The sequence below is a fragment of the Neovison vison genome, chromosome 2 (genome assembly GCF_020171115.1).
Source record: "Neovison vison isolate M4711 chromosome 2, ASM_NN_V1, whole genome shotgun sequence".
Classification (NCBI taxonomy): Eukaryota; Metazoa; Chordata; class Mammalia; order Carnivora; family Mustelidae; genus Neogale; species Neogale vison.
In genome coordinates, this window is record NC_058092.1 from 208915255 (window position 1) to 208923637 (window position 8383).

Genomic DNA, 8383 nt, shown 5'->3' on the forward strand with positions numbered 1-8383 from the left:
CCTGGCGATTCACAGACCTGCACCCCTGGGCCTAATAATACATTATATATTAATAAAAAATTATAAATTTTTAAAAAACATCATAAGCAGCATCAAAAGACAAAGAACACATTGGGAGTAAAGAACTGCATTAAGCATCACAGATAACAAATACAGAGATGTCTAGAGATAATACTAATATTAACACTACGTACAGAGATCAGAGAGATCTACATCTCTACTAGATAAAGAGCTCCTGCAAACTGAAATGGGAAAAAAGCAAAACCAAGATACAAGGTGATCAAAAACCATGACCACGAATGGCAAGAGGTCTCTGAACGAATGAGAAGATGCTCGCTCACACTCCTCTGAAAAGAAAGACGATCACCAGGTTGAAGAGACAGCTCACGTATCAGACTGACAAAAATCTTAAAGCCTGATGGCAGGGTGCTCTGAGGACACGGGCACCCTTTGCTGACGGCATGTGACAGTCTTTACAGAGAGCGCTGGCCATGCCTAACAAAACTGCATGAATTGACCTTCCGACTCAGCCACCTCACCTTTAGGGCCTTCCCCTGCAGATGCACGTGCATGCCCGCCACCCCCCCACCCAGGCCACATCTGCACACAGCTATTACTGTTTTACTTGCAACAGCGAAAGATCGGGAAACCTAAATGGCTATTAGTGGAGTCTAACTGAATAAATTTTGACCCATCTTTATGGGAGAGTTCAGCGTAACCATACAAAAAGGTGTGAGCTCCAGGATTCTCAAGGTCTGGGCAGGGTCAGTTGCTTTTGTTTTTGTTTTTATCAAGAAGATAGAGAAAGTTTATAGACACACACTTACTGTAAAAATAAACATAAACCCGGGAAGGATAAACGAGCTGCTAATGAAAATAGTCACCAACAGGAGGCAAAAGGGAGCTGGAAACAGCAGAAGTGATAAGGATTAGACTTTCTGAATATTTTTATGGTATTTCAACTTTTAAACTAGGTTTGACATGACTTAAAAACAAAAGTATGGCAAACATTGTGAAAAAGGCAAACGATACCTATAAAAATAAACAGAAACAAATGAATGTAAGTGGTAACGTATCCCAGAGAAGAGGATTATCTTTTTTTTTTTTTTTTTAAGATTTTATTTTATTTATTTGAGAGAGAGAGACAGTGAGAGAGAGCATGAGCAAGGAGAAGGTCAGAGGGAGAAGCAGACTCCCCATGGAGCTGGGAGCCTGATGTGGGACTCGATCCCGGGACTCCAGGATCACGCCCTGAGCCGGAGGCAGTCATTTAACCAACTGCGCCACCCAGGCGTCCCTGAGAAGAGGATTATCTTGACTCTTGGACCGAGTCCTCTGTATATCCTCAATAAAATATATTCTAAGAATGAAAATAACTGCAAAGAAATCTCAAATTCCACTCACTCCTTTGAGTCTGAGTAATAACATATGTATGAGGATTTCTGAAATGATGTCAAGCTATGAAAATGCACAGAGGGACCTGAAATGCACCTGAAATCCCCAGGGGAAAGATGCCAGTCTGAGAAGGCTACATCTTGTATGGTTCCAACTAGATGACATTCTTGAAAAGGCTAAATGATGGAGCGAAGGAAAAAGATCAGTGGTTGTCAGTCCTACAGTCTCTTGCACATTATTGCTCTGCTTCCCATTGCATGTCTTACCTGTCTGCACCCAGAGCCCTGGCCTCCCCATGCCTCACCAACATCTCCTTTCCTGCTGGCCCTGGGATGGTTCTCTGGACAGTGGTATTCCACTGTAGTGCAGGATCCAGATTACCCAGACTGCAAAGTGCCTATAAATTTGGTTACATTTCAAGGCCTTACAGAGGGCCTTGTTTGTCAAATCTGGTTTGTCAAATATAGTTTGACAAATCTGCAATAGGCCTTAGAGAGGGAGTTTGTCAAATCATAGTTTGTCAAATCTGGAATAGGCCTTAGAGAGGGAGTTACCAGATTCAGCCAAAAAAAAAAAAAAAAAAAAAAAAAAAAACACAACACAACACAGAATGCCCAGATCATTGCAGATGGCCAACAGATACTTTTTTAGTAAAAGCATGTCCCGAATACTGCATCATGTCCTGTATTTTATCTAGCATTCCAAAGACAAAGAATCAAGGCCCAGAAGGTAAACTGACTTGCAAAAGTCCACTTTAGAGAAAGACCACAAACCAGAAAAAAAGCAATAGCAGAAAGAATGAAGACCACCTTATTCCCAACTGATGTACAGTGTTCTGTTTTGCAAAGACGTCTGTGGGCAAGACATTTTGAATTAGAGCAGGGAATCAGATTGCTTATGAAAAATGTACATGCTTTTCTATTTATTTATTCTATTTATAATTTTTTAACTTAATAATTTTGTTCCCAAAGTGAAATGGCTTAAATGAATCTTCACAGCTCCAACCTCAGGTTACCTGAATGGAAGAATTCAAATTCCCTTTTAAGAAATGGTGTATCAGGGGCGCCTGGGTGGCTCAGTGGGTTGAGCCTCTGCCTTCGGCTCAGGTCATGATCCCAGAGTCCTGGGATCGAGCCCCACGTCGGGCTCTCTGCTCAGCGGGGAGCCTGTTTCCCCCTCTCTCTCTGCCTGCTGCTCTGCCTACTTGTGATCTCTGTCTGTCAAATAAATAAATAATTAATTAAAAAATAAATAAAAAAAAAACAAAAAAGAAATGGTGTATCAGGGATTGACAGACTGGGAACAACCAAGCACGCCTGTGCTAGCCTTAGAGTTGTAATGAGAAAATTCAATACATCACTATCATCCTCCCAGAGCATGACTTCCTGTCTCCTGTGATTTCAACATTTAAAAAAAAATATTTAATTTATTTGTTTGACAGAGAGAGAGAGAAAGCACAAGCAGGGGGAGCAGCAGGCAGAGGGAGGGAGAGAAGCAAGCTCCCCACTGAGCAGAGAAGCCCAATGTGAGACTCGATCCCAAGACCAAGATCTCAAGTCATGGGATCATGACTTGAGCTGAAGGCAGATGCTTCACCCACTAAGCCATCCAGGAACTCCTCAATATTTTTCTCTTCTGTAAGTCAGAGGACCGCTCATGTCAAATGTAACAAATATTTATGGAAAGCTATGTTATATAAAGAAATCATCATAAATGTTCTATAATGTTACTATTTAAAGAAATCTGTCAAATCAATCAATAAATGGCTAATCACCCAGTAGAAAGTGAGCAGAGGGCACAAAAGGTTAGCTCCCAAAAGAAGAGGGGCAAATAGCTGATAAGGAAGCTCACAGTCTCACTAAAGCAAAGAAATGAATTAAAGCGAGTATAAGTACCATCTTTTGAATCTATCAAATTGGTTCAGCTTTTAAGAAGTGATCAGCTTCAAGTTTGTCAAAGGCACTATTAAATGGGTACCCTTGTGGCAGGCAGGACTACAGATCAAAAGAAACATCCCAGAAGGCAATTTGGATCTTAAAATGTTAAGATGCTCAAAAGAATAAAGTAAAATTTTAGAAAATTTTCCTGAGTGTAGAGTTATTTACAATAGTGCAGAATAAGAAATGATGTAATCATCTAAGAATAATGTAGTAACTAACATGCAAGGTGCCCAGGTGGCTCTGGCTCAGTGGGTTGCTGGATCTAGCTCATCCCAGCTCTTGGAAGACCATTAAATTTTCAGAAATGTTGTGAACCTATTGTTAATGTAGCCATTATTTGAAAAATAAATTAAATAAGCTTTCAATAAGTTATATTTAAAGCAAAGGCAGTAGATATTCAAAACTCATCTCTTTCTGATTATTTTAATATATTTTACTAATCTCTGTGCTCTTGAGATTACACACCCCTACAGCATCAGTCTCTAAGGTGGGAAGACGACGTAGCAGTCGGCCACGGTACATCTCTTCCTAACTCCATGTTCAATGACACTGTTGGAATTTGAAAGCAGCCACAGCCAAAGTATTTACACCACAGGAGTTGGCAGAAACTAAAAAACAGGACTGTTCAGGTTTTTGTTTGAAAGCTAATTATTAAACTTTTACCAACACACCATCACTCCAGCTGCTCCAACCTCAGTTTCAAGTACAATGGGATGGTGAAAGCACCCTGAAAAATGAGAGGTCCACCCCACCATGTGGAATATTTTGGCCACATCTCCATCCCTAGAGCCAACACCAAGGCAAGGGGGAAGTGATACCCATCTTCCATCTTGAAGCTGGGTCAGAGGCCCACCCTTGATCCCCACACAAAAGTCAGGGGCTGTCATTGGAAGAAGGGAGAATGGCTACCAGAGACCCTCAAAATATAGCCCCGATGGCTTATCAAGCAGGAGCTTACACTTAGTATCTATGTCCCCAACCCACCTCAAGGTGTCTTTCTTCTATACATCATGGATAAGAGGCAAGTGGTTCTGGACTAGTGAAGGTCTTGGTATGTGGGGAGAGAACCAAGAACCTATGGGTAGGTTCTGATCTGAGACTTCTTCCTCACAGTCTCCAATCTTCCCCTGCGGTGGGATGATGTTCCCACTAGTTCCCCTAGTTCCCCGTTTTTACTGTTCAGAGTTTGCTTCCAACATAGACAAAGGAGACACACATTCTTGAGTAGGTTCCTGAAATTTTTAAAAATGAACTTAAATTATTTTTTCTTTAAAGGGTTCCTAATCAAGTGGGGGAGACATACAGAGAAATAATTATCAACAATGTGAAGTATGCTTTCACAGAGATAGATAGATAGCCGCTGCACTGAGAGCTAGTGGGGAGCTCGGAAAACAGGGACAGCTCCCCAGAGAAGAGGACCTGTGGGCTGGAGTTTTCCATACAAATAGGAAGCTTGTGGAGAGGAGCAAAGAGGGACTTTGTCTTCTAAGGGAATAAATATGAGCTCTGGCACCACAAGGTCACCCAACTTCATTTGCTCTCTTTTTCCAAAACTCCAGATACCTCAAGAAAATTTCCCCTTCTTTCTTGCTCTCCTTTCCATTCTGGGCCACAAATAGACCCACACATGGGAGTGCCACCAAAGCACTGTGTGGTACAGCCCTGCACAGGGGAGGAAGAGCACCCGGGCTTTGAAATGGAGCAACCAAGGGTCTGGGTCACTGACAGGACCCCCAGGCTCCTTGGAAGCCTCCAGCTGCTTCCACTGCCTCCTTACATGAAACCCGTCCCTCTTCCAGGGAAGCACTCAAAGGAAACAGGCTTTACTTCTTTAGCGCTTTAGCTCTTCCCTTTGGCTCAATTACTGTATCTCCATAGCAGACATTTCTGCAACAGTCTTTCAAGCCTGGGGACCAAAGCCCCATTTATAGCTTTGCTTCTATGGGAAAAAGTGCTTTCAAGTTCCAAACAACCAACTTACAAATAAATGACTGAACTCGACGAGCTTCCTGTGATGCTTTGCACACTTCAGTGCGAAAGGCTGGTAAGTGTGTGTGTGTCTGAACATTTCTAAATATGGGTGCCAGGTGCTACATTTTCAGACCAACCAAGTGTGACATTTTTTTCTTTCTTAAAGCAACAGAATCATCTCTTGGGTGAACATAGATCTGTTTAAGAGAAAATTGGTGAAAGAAATAGCCGGGACCAAAAATATAATATAGTAACGCTGAGAATTCAAGGAGAGAGGTATGTATTTGCAGAGTATAAGAAAAGAGGCTAACTTATTTTTTAACTTTCTTATTACAGGCTCAGGCAAAACAGTAAGGCACCTGCAAGCATGGAGAGAGAGGTGTCAAAGCCACCGAGCAGCTGTTTTACTTTGAGTCTAGCAGTCACCACGATGAGGACGCTCGTCCACTGCAAAGCAAATCTGGACACACCAAAGTTTTTAAACCACACAGTGGAAAGAGCACAGAGTCTGTCTCCCTGAGAAGTCAACAGCATCAGATAATGCACTCATCAGAGAGGGTGACCATGCAAATTGCTCTTTTGCATCAAAAGAAGACTCTTGGGCTCAATACTGGATTCATTTCACTCTCCCACCCTTGCTTCCACTCTTTGCTATACCTTGACCTTCTCTGTTCTGCCTCTTTATTTTTCTCTCATTTCCTCTAGGTAGAGGGGATGACATGGTTGAAATTAATGCTCCTAAACCAAAGACATTATTTCAACTACGTTTTTATTCCTTTCACAACTATTTATTTGCTGTTGTTTTTTTCAAGATTAATACTTTTGTCTATACGTTAACATGATGAAGCACTTTTCCCCCATAAACATTGCCACGTAAACTTCTACATCCCTGAATGGTAGGTGTTTTTTTTTTAATTAACATATGCTGTATTATTAGTTTCAGAAGTAGAATTTAGTGATTTATCAGTTGCATATAACACCCAGTGCTCATTCCATCAAGGGCCCTCGTTAATGCTCATCACCCAGTTGCCCCATCCCCCAACCCACCTCCCTTCCAGCAACCCTCAGTTTGTTCCCTATAGTTAAGAGCCTCTTAATGGTTCGGCTCCCTCTCTGTTTTCATCTTATTTTATTCTTCCTTCCCTTCCCTCACATCCATCTGCTTTGTTTCTTAAATTCCACATACGAGTGAAGTCATATGGTAGTCATCTTTCCTTGACTGATCTATTTCACTTAGCATAAGTGAAAGTTCCATCCACATCATTGCAAACGGGAAGATTTTGTTCTTTTTGGTGGTTGAGTAATATTCCATTGTATGTATATGTGTGTGTGTGTGTGTGTGTGTGTGTGCATATATACATATACATACACATACACATATACCACACCGTCTTTATCCATTCATCTATCAATGGACATCTGGGCTTTTTCCATGTTTGGCTATTGTAGACATTGCTGCCATAAATATTGGGGTATAGGTGCCTCTTGGAATCACTACATTTGTATCCTTTGGATAAATACCTAGTAGTGTAATTTCTGGGTCTTACAGTAGTCCTATTTTTAAGTTTTTGAGGAACCTCTGTTTTGTTTTCCAGAGTGGCTGCACCATTTTGCATTCCCACCAACAGTGTAGGAGAGTTCCTCTTTCTCTGAATGGCAGGCATTTAAAAAAAAAAAAGAAAACTGATAAAGACCTAATTAAAATTTAAAAAAATAACCTTACTTGCCCTTCTGAACAAAGTCCAAAATTTCATAGTGAGCAGGACTGACTGTATCTTTTGTGGGATCTGGTACAAAATGAAAATGTGAAGCTCCTTGCTCAAAAATTATTAAGAATTTCAAGACAGTGACAGCAGAATATTGAACCAAGCAGAGGGCTCTTTTGAGGGTGGGGCCCTCGTTGACCACACGCCTGTGGAGCTGGCCCTGCTGGAGGGTTTTTATGAACGAGAGTACACATGCATAGACCCAAGCACAATTCCCTAAGCTGGTATAGAATTAACCAAAAATTCATGGTGAAAATGTAACAATGTGATCTCACAAAAAAGTGCAAACATCCTCTGGTGGTTTCCAATACACTTCCTGAGAATTCACTTATTTATAATGACTGACACAGAGAAAATACTGTAATTCGTTACAGCACCTGGGCCAACTGATGAATTGGGTGTTCTAGGTGATCTGTTTTCAAATTTTTAGAACACAACAAAATACACTTAAAATGTGCTAAACATGGAAGGAATTTTGTCCTTGGAGCCTTGCAGCATTTGTGTTCTCAAAAATACGGAAGGCATCACAAATTTGCAAGTCATCCTTGTGTGGGGGCAATGCTACTCCTCTCTGTATCATTCCTGTTTTAGTATATGTGCTGCTGAAGCAAAAGCCTGGAAGGAATTTTGAAGTCACCCTTCCCCCGGGGCTGGAAGCATCTGTAATAAGGTGTGTGGAAGAGCTCTGCATGCTGGGAACTGAGATCTGCCTTAGCCACTGCGTCATTGTAACTGATCAATGCAGGCACGGGTATAGCCAGGTTCACAGCTGAGTGCATTCTGAAGAACAGGTTTCTCTGGTTCCAACAACTCAAATCACAGTGATATTTTTCTTCCTTAAGTGCCCCACACCTACTACTCAAACGGTAGTTTCATTCTCTCCTGGCTCTTCTGCTGCTGGTCTCATGGACCAGCCCCTTACCTCCGCCACTGCCAACTCCTGCTGTTGGTCTCATGGACCTCCCCCGCATCCCCCACCAACTACTACCAAGTCCCCATCCAATACCCCCAACCCCTGTCCTCCTAGGCAATTTCTCTTCCCCTTGTGATAATGGAGTCATTGTCCCACATCCTTTCTTGCAAACTTGGCAGAATAGCAGTGGCATTTTCCTCTGCCCAGACTTCTGCTGGTTTCAAAATGGGGAGGGACATTTGTCCCCAGGAATGGGGAAGGGTCACTGCCAAGACCCAAGGCACACCTGTCTCCAGCAGGACTGGTTGCAGATGATGCAGACTGATGCAGACTGCATTCCCCGGGGGGGGCAAACACAAGCCACCATCATATATTTACACTTCTTCCTCAATTGCCTA

The 8383-nt window shown here is 42.1% G+C and overlaps 1 non-coding gene across 1 annotated transcript; it reads right to left on the reverse strand.

The window, feature by feature from the left end:
• Positions 1–7580: 7580 nt before the first annotated feature.
• LOC122901530 lies at positions 7581–7683 on the reverse strand. Its single transcript, XR_006383542.1, has one exon. It is a non-coding gene; the product is annotated as a U6 spliceosomal RNA (small nuclear RNA).
• Between the last annotated feature and the right edge of the window lie 700 nt (positions 7684–8383).